A 15,853-nucleotide genomic window follows, 5' to 3' on the forward strand; every position below is an offset into this window, starting at 1 on the left:
ATACCATTTTTTTCATAAATAGTGTCAGTCACAGCATAAATAACACACACCAGATATATCACCTTTTTTAACTAACAGCTCTAACACCACATTCACAAACTCAATAAAATATAACATGATATGGATAAAAAGTTTCAATGTACTCGTATGTATTGACAAATCAATGCTGTTTTCAACAATTCAAAACAATCTAGTCCATTGATAAGGAGTATAATTTGTTGTAACAAAACATTTAATTGATTCGATATTTGTGCATAATCATTAATAAATTTTTTATTGACTTTATTGGATCCAAGAAATCTTCGCAATGATAGTGTGTTTGACTGTGATTTTAATTTTTAATAACCTCAATATTTCTTTTATTTTGGTGCAACTCTTCCGCTTTTAATTTTATAAAAAAAAATTTTTTTGTTTTAGCAAAAAAAAAGCAGTTAGATATTTTTTAATTTTAGCTATTCTTTCCCAGAAAAGTTAAAAATTTGTTTAAAGTGTTCAATCTGTTGTGAATTACTAGAAGAAAAATAATTGCTTCATCAGAATATATTGCTGCAAAACTGATTTTATGATATAAACAACAACAACAACGACAACAGCTCATCATGAAAAGTTCATCGGGCTGAAAGCAATGTTGAATGTTTTTAATGACACTCACGCTTATCCAATAGCAGCTCGATCAGCCTGAAAAATCACATGACTTGAACTGCATTGAAATTCTCTTTTTCATCAGTAATACATGTTAAAACCACGAAAATGACGTTATACCTGTAATTTTAAGGATTTACACAATCTACAGTCTCAGCGAGGGGATTAAACTGGATGAGCGGTACCTGCTAAACCTCACGAAATAATTTTCTCACAGAATTTTGGTAGTCGGTATTAAGTTACACTATTCCTGATTTCTGAGCAGCGTCGGCTCAGGAGAGCTCGTCTCCCAGTTAGATGAACCGCTTTTGATCCCAGCAATAGCTAGTCGATTCGAATTCCGCAACCGGCTCGCACCGACTACAATAATGACGTAAGATATCCTCAATGGTCGACGAATCAGAGGTAAGAGTCCTATATACGTCAGGCTAACCTTGTAAGGTTTTTGTGGTTTTCCTCTCCGTGTAACGCAAATATGAGGGTTATTTCCATAGAAAAGTCTCCTAGGAAGGCAAATTTCCAGAATTTCCCTTGGTTCAAAATTACAAGGCTACGGAGTTGAGTATTAGTAGTCGTAAACCCTAAATTGGGTCAGCTGTTCAAAGACGGTTATAAAATATAATATTTCTGATTTCTTTAGGGGTTACTTAGTTTTTCGTTCGATAATCTAACTTACTGCTTGCGTTGTCGGTCCACTGCCATTATTTTCTTTCCACGCTTTGATGTAGTCAAAACAATTGGTACTGTATGGAGGTGGAAGCCTTTCAATCTGAGTCTGAAAAGGAAATTATTTTCATGAATTTAAAAATAGAGTAATGACATTTAAGATGTAAACTCGTATGATTAAAACTTATGCGTTGTATTACATGATTTTTATAATAGAGTCTACTCATTTTCACTGCAATAAAAATTTCCAGTTCTATTGTACAGTCGAATTTTTTCTTTAAAAAAAACATTAATTTTTTCGAACATTGTAAGAAAGTAACCAACAAAAAATTTCTAATAAGTAGGAAAACCCACTAACCTCAAAAACTATTACGTTAAAAAGAAAAATCATGCAAATTGCTTTGTAATAAAAAAGGAATCATGCAAATTGCTTTATAATAAAACAAATCTGGCAGATTTCTTTTGCATTAAGCAAAAGTCAAGATTAAGTACTTTAAAAACAATGATATCTAGGAATGTCTATCGCTGATTTAAGGTTTATTCCAACAAATCTCTCAAATAATTCATTTCTGCCAATGAGATTTTCGGAAAATTCTACATTTTTTTTCTGTTATTTGTTTCTAATCCTAGTAAAACGTAATTTTTCGCTTAAAGATGTAGCTGATATTTTACTGTTTTTTTAATTATTTATTTATTTTACTGCAGCGTTTAGTTCCCCAGATAAAGTTTAAAATCAATTCCGACTTTAACGTGGATTGTGCAGAGAATACTTATTTTCTGCATTTTTGCACTTTTGAGGTTAACGGTGAAACTTTACTTCTCTTCTTATAGTAATAGAAAATGATGCATTACATATGAGAACTTCTCATGACGTCACTCACTAAAACTTGAATAACAACAAAACTTTTCCAACATTTGGAAAGTCATTGGAACTATATCATTGGCCAACATTTGGAATTATAATAAATTTATTAATTATAATAATTATTTAATTATAATAATTATTTAATTATAATAAATTTATTAATTATAATAATTATTTAATTATAATAAATTTATTAAAATTATTATTTAATTATACTGTAATAATTCAAAATATGCAAATTGTTCTTTAACTTAGAAGCAATATTTAATTTTTGATAATTTCTAACTTAAAATGTGCCATTTCTCATTTTGTGTTAAAAATTGCGGTTTTACCAAATTTTGTTTTAGAAATCCTGTACTGAGACTGTAAGCTTGTAGAACACTGCATCTAATGTTTTTTTTTCAACAATTTGACCATCTCTTGCTTTGTGTATAAAATTAAAAACAAAATAAACAGAAACTTTTCCCTTTCTCTTGATTTAAATAATTACTAAAAATTTCGTTTAATGTATGTAATTTCATTGGTCTATTTTGTTCCATATTTTTTTTCCTGTATCGTTTTTCAGTAACCTTATTCTGTTCTTTTTACCAAAAAAAAGCGGGGACTTTCAAGGAAAACCATGAAAAGTCTATTAGCACATTACCCATATCAGACTATTAGGTAAGTATCTTTAAGCGTCTTCAATTAAATTAAGTAACTTTCTTAGTACCAAACATAATGACTTGGTACCTCATAAAACAGAACCGATACTATAATAACGTGGTAACCATTATCAAAATTAATTAAGCGTCATCAGTTGCAATAATTGTATGACGATAATTTAAAGTTCTCCGACAAAATAAGTACCTTTTCTCCATTAGTTTTATTTGTAGGACTGAATCTTTTTTATTCATAATTTAAATACCATTGAATTTAAATTTGTTTTATAAAAAAATTAGTTTCAAAAACGTTACTATAAATATCAAATATATTGCTTGTGGATTCTGATAACTTCTGAAACAATAATTTGGTGATGTAGTCCGTATATGCTACCCTCTTCACGTTGATCATTGAGCTTATCTGATATTGTATAAAGATAATTATATATCAAAGAACGGGAAAAAATTCCCTTTTCTATTAAATGGAGTTAAGACTAGAGTTGAGAATAAAGTTTAGTAGAGCTAGCAAACATTACTGATATTGTGTTTTAAATACCTTGAAATCAAAAAACAAAACAATAATTAATGCTAAACCTATAAGAAAAGTACGTTCAAACAATTGTCTAGAATGATCCATTTGAAATTTTTTAATTGTTTTGGGACAGTAGAATTAAGTTCTTTTTTGCATTTGCTGGCCATATTTCAGGAGTCTTGCGCAAGAGATTTTGGTAGTAAAAGAAGAGCAAAACGCTCAAACTCTTACTTCATTAATATGTTTGATTTCGTCCCCAAGTTGTACGGTATTACTAAGGTTAAAAAATTCTATTACCATTGCAACATTGCCCTCATATGCCTGTCCTCCGAACAATTCGTAACCTTCCTTGAAAGGATTGATTAGCTGTCTGCTGTCGTGTGCCGATGCATAGAAAAGAACTCGATCGTCATACTGAAAGTATTCCTCAGGATGCGTGAAAAGAGAGATGTCAATATCTGCGGAAATTTATTTAATTAGTAAGAAAATTTATTTAATATTATTTAGTAAGAAATTTATTTAATTCACTTGTACCAACAATGAAATTCCCAATTGAAACAAGTAAAAAAATATTCGTGTATCTTATTATTATAAATAGTGGCAACTGCTTTACACCAAAAGTACTGCAATGTATAACCAGGGATAATTCTTAGTGTAATCGAACTTCAAACTTCAATGACAATTTTCAGTTTCGTGAAAGATCAGGAATGCTTCTTCTTATTCTTTTAGTGGAAAGCAGTTGAGTTGCCCATATGTTGGTGCTCGATGTTTATAATAATAACAAGATCTAATGCTTATAAAAGTCAGTTAGTTATTTTTACGATGCAATTAAAAGCAGAAACAGTTAGTTTAAGATGCATTTGTCCACTAATTCTTAAAATATATTTAGTTTCCAACTCAAACATATTAAGACAAATTCGAAAAAGGCTTAACAGAAGTGAATATAAATTAAATATTACAGTGTGTCCCACTGAAATAAATCCACCTAGATTTTCTGCTACACCTAAACACAAAGAAAACAATGGAGATCGAAATATGTATAATCAGAAAGTGCATACACGAATACATATTCCAAAGGAGTAACTCCCTTTCTCTGCCTGGATAAGAACAAAAATCGATAAATAAAGAAAGGGGAAAAGAGTCCAGCCGAGATTAAACTAATTTTGATTATAACTAAAATATGCACCACATTTGTTGATGCCTTGAAATATTAAATACTGAATATAGTTCACTGATATCTGAAGGACAGTAGTACCAATATTATGCTATGTCTTGATGGCAGCGTTCAATTCTGCCGCAGATTGAAACTATTTTTTTTTATGTAGAGAGCCTATGCCCTTCAAGTTTTGTACTGGATTAAGGTCATGGGAAAGGACCAGCCTTTCCATGACATGCAACCTATCATCTGAAAATAATAACAATATTTTGCAATGTGAATGAAGGGGTTTTTCTGTTGAAAAATTTAACTTAGTGGACCAGTTCCCTCTGTTAAAAAGCAGCAAATGAGATTCTATCACTTTTTTTTGGCAATGAATAGCATTTGGGCGCCATAGAAGAAAATGAACGAACCACTGTAATAAAGCCATTATAATAAATATATGCACTGTAATAAAGCCTACTCATATATCATTAATAAGCCCTTATCTTGGTGTTCATTGAAGAAGATTTCACCTTTTTTTTTATCTTCTCTTTCGTTTAATATGAAACAGAGGCATTTTGGACTACTGAAAATTTGAACAGTTGTTCATGTTGAAAGTTGTCCATAAGCAAAGGAGAATAGAGGAAAATAATTTCTATGGCACACAATTTTTTGGATTATTGCAATTTCATGAGAAAAGAAGAAGACTTATTCTCCATTAAAAAACTTTATTAAGTGTATGGGAAAGCTTCCACTTTGGTAAACTTCAGCTGACTTTACTTCTAGGCCTCTTTGAGACTAATGATTACCATCATGAGGAAAGTATCATGGTTGGCAACATCCGAAGAATGCGTTGTTGTCATTTCTGAATGATCAGCAAATTTGTAATATAAAAGTAAATTGAGATTTTATTTGTCTTACAAATTTTATAATCTATGACAGAAAGTTCTAGCAGCACATAATCGGGGAGTTAATTTAATTATCATCATTATGATAACTTTTAAGTTTTGATATATGATAGCTGATATCGATCTTTAACTAGGCTTAGCTGTCGACCCTTGTAATTACGGAAGAATACTTACATAGTCGATAAATTGGCTAGTAATCTCAATCTTCTTCTTGAATTGAGTTGATAAACAGATCATGCCTGTTTTAAAACAAAAATGTTTTAACCTTCTTCACTGATTCAGTGAAAAATTGACTCTGCACAATTATTTGCCAAGTAATTTTAATCCTCTTGTCGTATAATTTATCAAACTGATCACGTAAATTGTTCTAAAAGCTTGCAAGTTTTTGGTTATATAATAAAGATATTTGTGTTCTCATAAAGAGATTTACAACAAATACGTCAACTGCATAAAATAAATTTATAATATAAATTTATAATATTTAACTTTTAATCACTTCGGTTTTCTTAAACCTTTTTTTAATTCATTTTAATATTCTCTGTGTGCAATGCGTATGTTTCATTAACTAACTCATTTTATTTTAGGAAAGATTGTATACATGCATCCTAAGTTAATGATTCCTACTTTATGTTGCATCGTAAAAATAACTTTACTCACTCTTATTTGAATCATATCTCCATACTGTAATTGTAAATTTTAATGTTACTGAATAATAAAAAAGAAATGGTGGCGGCTACTTTGCAGCAAGTAGTTCCAAATTAAGAGAACTTTTATATATGAACAATTATTTCCAGAACTACAGGACAGATTTTTAATGAAATTTGGTTTGAACATAGGTTGATATAATACAAAAATAATAACTATTCAACAGTTGTAGTATACAAAATTGATAGTGCGTCGTATTGTATCGAAGAGTCGTTATAGAATTGAATATACACGCCTCACACAGTGATTTTATACTGAAAATAAGGCAGTTTATAAGTTTCTCTGGCAGTTTCTCTCACTAATTCAGTACTGCTGTTTTCCGAGAAAGGATGGCTTCCAAATGGGTTCTCGTGTTGCAAGTGAACTCCCCAAAGCGTCCAAGGCATGCTCTATAAGAGTGAGGTCAGGATATCTGACTGGCCAACCGATATGGTGAATATCTTCATCATCCAGAAAATTGTCGACCAAAAGTACTATGGGTAGTGCCCCCACTGCGCTCCTAGGGCGTACTTGGGGCTCCAAAACTATCATTAACCAATACTTTACCATCGTTCTATATAGAGGAGAGCTACAATTTGTTGTATGGCCATTGACCATTGTTCATAAATGCATTTTAGACATCATTGGTTGCAGAATGGAAACTTTCCAAACTTTTTGTGCCTGCACAAACTCTAGAACTCCTCAAATTTTTTCGACACATTATAGTATCTTACCTAGGATTGAGAGTATCACGAAATATTGCAGGAAGACGCTTAGGCGTTCAACAGAGAAACCCATACTACTTGACTGATCAATTACAAACCGATCATTTATTAATAAGAAATTATGGTGGAAAAAGCATAGTTGTCAGTTTGCAATAACTGTACAAAACACCTTAAACTGTGTGTCAAAAATATAATTTAGGACTTTGCGTCGAATATTTTCTGTCATTTTATGTGACCCAAGAGGCTTGATCACACCACATTTAGTAGTGGATTGGACCATAGTCCTATACATAGGACGGCTTGTAAATGTTAAACCATTAAAGTTTTGGTGAGTTTTTTTTATGTTATGTTTTACTTGGTGTTTTATTAGTAAGTGATAGAATTTTTTTCAAAAAATATTAATTTTTATTAAGTGTGGTAAAATATGCGTTAACTTCCTTCAATGAGATGGAGAGAAGGGAGCGAATCCAGAATTATGCCTGTCCAAACCAGCAAACCGTTATAAAAGTACGTCGAACTCATCGGTGAAGAAAACATTTGATCATTGATCTATGCTCCAATTTCTGTTAACCTTGCACCATCCAAAAAATGACTCTTCTGTTAGTAGAAGTCAGCAAAGACGCAAACAGCGGGTCTTCTTGCAAACAGCCGTCTCCCATAAAGCTTTCTGGAAACAGCAACCCTTGCAGCTCGGCTTCCTGTGGCCGCATAGAGGTCAAAAGAGAGCTGTTACGTCTTGGTGTAATCGACATGTACCGATCTAAATTAAAAAGTTACCGAAATAAAAATGAATATTGGCATTTAAAGAAATGTCATTTTCACTCAATAATGCTGACGTCAGAGATGAAAAAAATTTCTCCTGTAGTATTGAATAATAAAATTTATTGCGAGAATTTCTTGTTAAAATTTTTTAAAGAAAGCAAATGAAAAGTTGGCAGTTTTCGAATAAACTTTAGATAAAGTAAACAAATATGTACCTGCAAAAATAAAGACTATATAAACTTGAATTTTATAAGTTGCAGTGTTTTTTTACATACAGTTTCGTTCAAACTCTTAGAAAAACTGTTGTTTTTTTTAAATTTTGTTTTTAAAATTATTTTACTTTAATTTTCTATCGGATGAGTTGATCCGAGAGAAGTTGATTTCTGAAGGTCATCGGAAACTTAGCTAATAAATTTCATTTTGGTATTCGTGATTTAAATGTAAAAGTGTTAAAATTAAAATTAATTAATAACTTATTCACTAACATAATTTTTTTAATAGTATATGCAATTCTCCGTGTTTTTTTTTCAATATTTCAATCTAGCAAAAGCTCAAAAATGCACAAATGTAGCATTCTAATTTTGAAAAAAAGCTACCAAAAAACTAATTTTCATAATGATCATTTGAGTAATATTTTATTTACAGGAGTATAAATATTTGTCTAAATAATTTTATAAGATTAAAAATGTCTTAACTTTCTTTTTTAACCTGTAAGTAATAGCTTTTAACTAAGTAGATGTGGAATCGATAAATCTTTTCGTCTTAAACTCAGGAAAGCTCTACTCGACTCCAAAGCTCTGCATTTTGCAGATTTATATCAGAAAAATAGTTTTATAAATTTTAATCATGCCAAAGCTGAATTAGAGATAAACATAGAATGTGAACTTTTTAATTGAATGACAATTTTGTTAATTTTTTTATGATTGAAATTAAATTTTTATTTAAATTAAGTTTTTAGACCTATACTTTAATAAGCCCAATTGCCTATAGGATAATTGAAGAACATTACATGCACTTCTGAATTATCCTGCTTTATTTTAATTTTACATAAATGTGCTCACATGTACATTGAGTCTACAAAATTGGAAAAGTTTATAGAAATGAACCGAGCGAAGTAAAAATTTCAAACAACTTATTAAAAAAGAATTCAAACGAAATAAATAATTTGAAAATTTTAATTTTACTTTGACTCTCAATTCAGAGCAACGGTGGAGGCCAAAGCTCATTGTAATAAGCCCCTGTAATTTTAGGATTATAGTAACTAATTTCTTAATTAGTCAATAGGCGTGCGGGCTCATTGTAACAAGCTTAGAAATTTCAGACCGAATAGAAAATACTAAAACATTTTTAAGTGACTTGGCACGTTGCAAACTGACATCTAGGAATCCAGGAACTTCTTATAAGTGTACGATAGGTATTAAACATTATGAAGAAAAATTTACTTACTCAGTGAATTCGGATAAATAGCATCTTTGGCTTTAGGATCACCCAGTCTTGAATTAACAATCGTACAAAAGGCAGGGTAGTTATGTTTCTTTGGAAAAGGAACAATATCATGCCTGTTAATATTAAAAAATTAATAGTTATCTGATTGATTTCATTCATAAAATATGTTTTGCAAAATACTCTTCAAATTCTTTTCGGTAACATTCTATCTATAAATACAGTTAATCATTGTGAAATGACCACAAATAATGCCGCCTGAACAGATATAACATAATTTCAATTCCATATAATAAAGATTATTCTTCAGTGTCAAAACTCAGAATGAACGAAGTAAACATGGACATGTAAAAATTAATAAATAATACATTACAACACGGAAAAAAGTAATTGACAACCGACTTTTTCCTTTTTGAAACTTGTTTGTTATTTTCCTTCTTATCTCCAAGTTTCCCTTTTTCGTTCTGTGTTTCGCCACTAAGGAAGTTTCTTCTTTATAGAGTCGAAGCTACAGCATGTTTCATTATATGTGGTGTCCTATTATGCGATGTTTTTACTTCGGTTAGTTTATTTAGATGCTGTTCGAGTGAACAATTTCTTAAGTTGGACTTTCTTAACATACATTCTTACAATATATTTTATAACACTCGAATTGTTAATGTTTAAATTTCGTTCAAATATATATATATATATATATATATATATATATATATATATATATATATATATATATATAGATATAGATATAGATAGATAGATAGATATAAAAAATATATATAAAAAATTTGCTTGTAAATATTTTTTTTTTCATTTGATGATGGTTCTCTACAGAATGGTTTTTTACGTCTGATTAAGAACTATAAGAATTATAAAAAAAGAAACAATATGAAAGTTTTTATTTCAATGTTAAGAATTCTTAAAATCGTTTTTTTTATCCTAAGAATTCTTTATTTTCCGTTTTTTAGTTTATAATTTTTTGATAAAAATTGTTCTCAAAATACTTATGAAAAATTAAATGGTATAACATTATGTGTTTATGTATACTTCTTGTATATTCCAATGTTTGAAATAATATGATTCAGAAAAGTATGGAATAAAAATTCGGTACTTACTTATTAACGCCACCGCCGCTACAGATTTGGCGGTTTTTAAGTGCCGCCAATCTACACTTAAAATTTTTGCGACAATTCATAAAATAAAACACTTTATTTAAAATCAAAATAGTTAATCGGATTTCGGTGGAAAATGAGCCGATATAGAGTTTAGCATAGATTCAAAACAATCATATCGCCATATGAACTCTGATGAATAAGATTCCAAATGAAATAACATTTCCAAAACGTACGTTTACCAAGATAAAGTTTTATGTTGTGGGAATTGGAACATTTTCGTTTTTTCGGTAAAATATTTCCCTCCTGAAAAAATAAAATTGCATCTTGTTTTGTTTTTGGCAAATCCCAAAGACGAATATTCGTAGCACTAAAAATGGCGACAAAAAAGAATTGTTTTTTTTTTTTTTGTTTTTGTTTCGTAAGCATTCTTTATTTTACGTTTCTTAGTTTCTAAATAATTATTTTTATTGAAACTTGAAATTTTTTGATAAAAATTGTTGTCAAAAAACGTTGTTTACAAAATTAAATTTCATAAAATTATGAGGCTTATGTATACTTTTTGTTCATTTTAATTTTTGAACTAATATGATTCTTAAAACTATGGAATGTAAAGTTTAAATGGGCCTTTCATGTTATATTATTAAATTTAGTAATACTATTTCTCGGGCATTAGGTTTTAACTCTTATAAGAATATACATATTTTTTTCTGTTAATGTACAAATATTTTTCCGATGTGTTTTGGATGTTCCTTCTCTAATAAAAAGAGATACCATTTTGTTTTCGGTTGTACAAGAAAGAAGATCAAGCATTTTTCTTTTTTAAATTTAATAAGCCACATTAAAGAAGGAACGTTGCAATGCTACACGCTACATTAACGACGTCTCCAGAGTAACTGAATGACGGTTCATAGAGAAATCGCAGGTAAGCGTCTCATACAACAACGCCCCCTATAGTTCGTTGCGATCGCGAATAGCGTGGCGTAATCTGCTTACTTGGTTCAAGCAGCGAAGTTCATGCTTTGGCGAACCTGTAAACTTCAAAGTACCCTCAATGTATTTTTGTAATCTCTTTAATGAACTAAACTGAATTTCAAGGCATGAAATGTGATATACCGTCGTAAAATTTTGTTCTTTTCTTTTTTTTTGCAATTTGCTTTAAGTACATGTTCGATTAATCTTGGATGCTTTTAATTTAGTTGTTAAAATTTTATTAAAGTTATGTTTAAATTTCGCATCTCTTCTTTTATTTATCTTTGGCGACTGATTTAACTAAAAATGCAGAACATAATAAACGCAACCGATTCTCGCCAAAGATAAGTAGTGACTCGAACGTGATATGATTCCGCCTACTTCGATGGATGGTCTACATTGAATAGTTGACTTGCTAAGTGTGACTGCGCCATCGTCATAATAATAATAATACATAATTTAATTGTTGAACACACAAGAGTTTCCATGTAAATAAATTTAATGTGTAATTAATATATTGCGATGGAAATCTTGGAAGTCAAAGGAAAAATTCATAGATTGCAAATAATGATGGAAGGGCATCTGCATCATGTCCACTCGAGTTATCTTAAAACGGAAAGCGAGTCACTGAGTTTATTGTCTGTTGATGAGATAGTTGGCGAATAGTCTGAGGCTTTTCTTTATTTGTTTTGAAGAATTAGTAGAAGAAGCTTACTTTTTTTTCGTTTCTGATCTGCGCAAGAGACAAATTCGCTAAATAAAATGATTTCATAAGAAAAAATGTGAATTAATTTCTAAATATAATATGAATTGACTTCCTTTAAGGTGCTGATCAAATTCCTGGACTAATATAGCAAAATTCATTACAAAGCATAAATTAAATTTGAATTTATTATTTTTTTTCTATTTAGATATAAGATTTTAATTTTATTTTAGACATAATCCCTGAAAATGGATAAGGGCAAAAACAAATCGAAATGAAAAGTAATTTCGATTTAGCGATACGTACGATTTGAAAACGAATAACAGAAGGTGAAGGGTTCACTGCTCTCGGTGACTCTATCTCATACTTTTTCATGCGGTCCCTATTTATCGCATAAAAAAACTTAAATGTGTTGCTAAAACTATTTTTTATAACTATTTTTAAAGCTTTGCGTGAATTTATTTATGTGGTCCCTATCTATCACACAAGAAAAGGTTTGAGTGCATTCGTTAATTTATTATATTCTAGTTGATTAGACACATCAGTAAAAAGCAAGAGACTTGAAGAGCTCAGGCGAAAGAACATTCGCATTCCAATGAGGTGAACTGGGTTCAAATCCCAGTGATGGATGGTCAATACGAATCCACATCCGGTGCGCAAAGACCGCAGTGCTGACGTGAAATATCCTCTGTGGTAGATGGATCATGGGTTAGAGTCCCTTTGCCATCAGACTAACAGTGGGAGGTTCTCGTGGTCTTCCTCTCCGCGCAACGCAAATGCGGGTTAGTTCCATCAAAAAGTCCTCCACGACGGCAAATTTCTCCCAATACTTAATCCAGGAATTCCCTTGTCCTCTGGGTCGGGTTCAAAATTACTAAGGGGCAAGCGCAAAAAATTGGGTAGGCTGTTGAACGACGGTTATAAACAAAAAATTCAAGGTAATTCGAGTTTTTCAAACACATTTTTCAACTAGTGTGAATAGAATTGAAATGATTTTACTAAACCTTATTCTACTTTTGTAGAAGCATATAATAAGTATAAGAAATAATAATATGTCTTTGGTCCAGTTTGATTAAAAAAATTTGAGAAAAATGTACAATTGTGTCAGTTTATATAAACTTAGAGCAGAGGTCGCCAAAGTGGTCTATATACCACTATAAGTGGAAACCCCTAGGGGTCTATTTAACAAAAGTGGGGATCGATCTCAGTCAGGGGGTCGAATGGGGGTCGATCCGAATCGGAAGGTTCGATTGGGGGTCAAAGAAAAAACAGTTCTTAATACGTAAATCACACATATCTAATTGAGTATGTAAAATTTCTGAACATTTTTTATAATTGACTTAATATCAGTTTCTTTATAGAGCATAAATTAATAAACGCATCATCAAAAACGTGGGCATCAATCTGCAAGATAACTTTGATGAATTATTATCGGATCTTGAAGCAAAGACGCCTTTTAAAAATTTAACAATAAGCAAATTTTGAACAAATATAAATATAAAGCAAAAATATGTAGAACTTTATGAAATAGCTCAGCCTTTTTATGCTAGCTTTTCCAAGATCCTATATGGTTGAAGCCGGTTTCAGTCACGTACATTGAATCTTAACTAAGTACAGAAATAAATTAAATGTGGAGTTACGAGGGGATTTAAAATTAAAATTGACCAATTTTGAGCCCAATATAGCGAACCTTGCAAAAAAACACCAGGCACACTCATCTCATTGGTTAAGAAGCGATAAATCTGTAGTTACTTTACTTATTATTTTTACTTATTATTTAATAAATATTAAGGTATTTAAATTTCAACATTAATATATTTTTCATAAAACTATTGTTACGCAATGTACTATTACTTTAATAAATGTTTTAATCATAAAATAAATGTACTAACACAGTATCTAATAGAGTTCTATATTAATTAACAGAAAATTACTTTTATGGGGGTCGATGGAGATTTCGAAAAATTATATAGGGGTCGATGATCAAAAAAGTTTGGCGACCCATGACTTAGAGTATTGAGATAGAAAGGTATCAACCAATTTTAAAATCTTTTATATCATTTCCTTCTTTTCCCGCAGGACATTTCTTAATATTTTGAAAAGAAAAATCTTTTATTGCTTTTTTCCGACCCACCCTAATGTATACATCGAATGATACGAAGAGTGAATTGTATCACACAGTTTGTCTATTAACAATTCTTTTTTCTACTCCATGAAAACTTTTTCTTACTTGCAGTATTCTTCACTTTTGCCATATCGCATGTCGCAACGAAAAAGCGTTGCTTTTGTAGTCGAAAATTTATCTGCTTCGTTCCAATTCATGCTGATATTCTTAAAAGAGAAAAGAGGAACCTGAAAAGCAAAATACACTCAATACTCGAATCTGAAGAGAGGAAAGAAAAATTCGATACATCGAATATTACAAGATATCATACATAGATAAAGAAAGAAAATATTTTTTATATTAATTTTTAGAAACTAATTCATTGTTTTAGTTAAAATATGCTTAAAATAATTAATTTTAAGAAAAAGATTTATTTGTTTGCGTTTAAGAAGAATATTTTATTTTACTAATAACACTTTCAATTTTATTAGTAACACACTAATAACTTGGACATATTGCATTGACCTTCTACACATATTTTTAACCAATTATGTGATTTAACGTGCATGCACGTTCCTCAAATATCTATTGAGGTACATGTGACGTGTGTACTCCTCGTGTAAATACGTCTTATACACGCATAACGTATGTACTCGTCGTGTAAATACGCGCATATTGTTTGTACTCGTTGTGTAACGATTTCCCTTCACTGTCAAAGCTCAAAATTTCAAAAAGAATATTATTTAGCAGCAAGTGTCCTTTAAATTACCAATTTAACTATTGAGTATTTCCTAATGCGGGATGGAAGGGTTAGCTATCCTAAATTGCATAAGTAAGCTGTTATGTGGACGGCAAGAGCTAATTAGCACATACAATTACGCTGAAGAGCCAAAAAAACTGGTACACCTACCTAATATCGTGTAGGGCCCCCGTGAGTACGCAGAAGTGCCGCAACACGACGTGGCATGGATGCGATCAATGTGTGAAGTAGTGCTGGAGATAATTGACACCATGAATCCTGCAGGGCTGTCCATAAACCAGTGGGAGTAAGAGGGGGTGGGGATATCTTCTGAACATCACGTTGAAGGGCATCCCAAATATGTTCAATAATGCTCATGACTAGGGATTTTGGTGGATTTCCGATACTCACGGTATACTCGTGAAATGGTCGTACGTGAAAATCCAAATTTCATTGCTATCTCGGAGATGCTATGTTCCATCTCCCGTGCGCCGACTATAACACCACGTTCAAGCTCAATTAAATCTGTATAACCTGGCATTGTAGCAGCAGTAACCGATCTAAGAACTGTGCTGGAACGTTGGAATGTTGGAAATGAATAGTAATTACGTATTCGGCGCGAAGCGCCGCTAACTGATTCATCTAAATTTAATAGGCATAGATTAGGTAGTCATAAAATGAATAAGGTACAATGATATGATTGAGGAAGGGTTTGGAGAGACTCCATTTAAGAGATAAAACTACATACAAGCACTAGCACAATTAATTAATTAATTATTTACAAGATGAATAACATTAATAAGCAAGAAATATTAAGGTCAAGATAAACTATATACAAAATTATTTACAAAATTACTTGAATAGATACAAAATTATTTACATTATAATACATGGGGTAAACAAGGTAGCAAAAAACCATTTGTGTTATTGTTAATATAGTGACCCGGCCGTCCTGGCAAGTCACCACTCGTGCCGGGTTGCTCACTATTCTTAGGCTTACAGATCTCTGGCTCCCCTGGATCGGACCCTGCGAACAAGGTTGCTAAGAACTGTGCTTTGACTTGACTTGATATATAATGATTCGAAGTACCTGCCCGCGAAAGCGGGCATCTCACTTCTTCATCGGTAGTGAACCCTTAGGTGACTGTGACTAATTGGCTGTAAAAAAGTAGAAATTCCACAGGGGGCTGTGGTCGTCTTGGGATGAAATCAGGTCAGCTTGG

The sequence above is a fragment of the Parasteatoda tepidariorum genome, chromosome 8, assembly GCF_982258835.1.
Source record: "Parasteatoda tepidariorum strain Cologne lab strain chromosome 8, Ptep-v5.0, whole genome shotgun sequence".
NCBI lineage: Eukaryota > Metazoa > Arthropoda > Arachnida > Araneae > Theridiidae > Parasteatoda > Parasteatoda tepidariorum.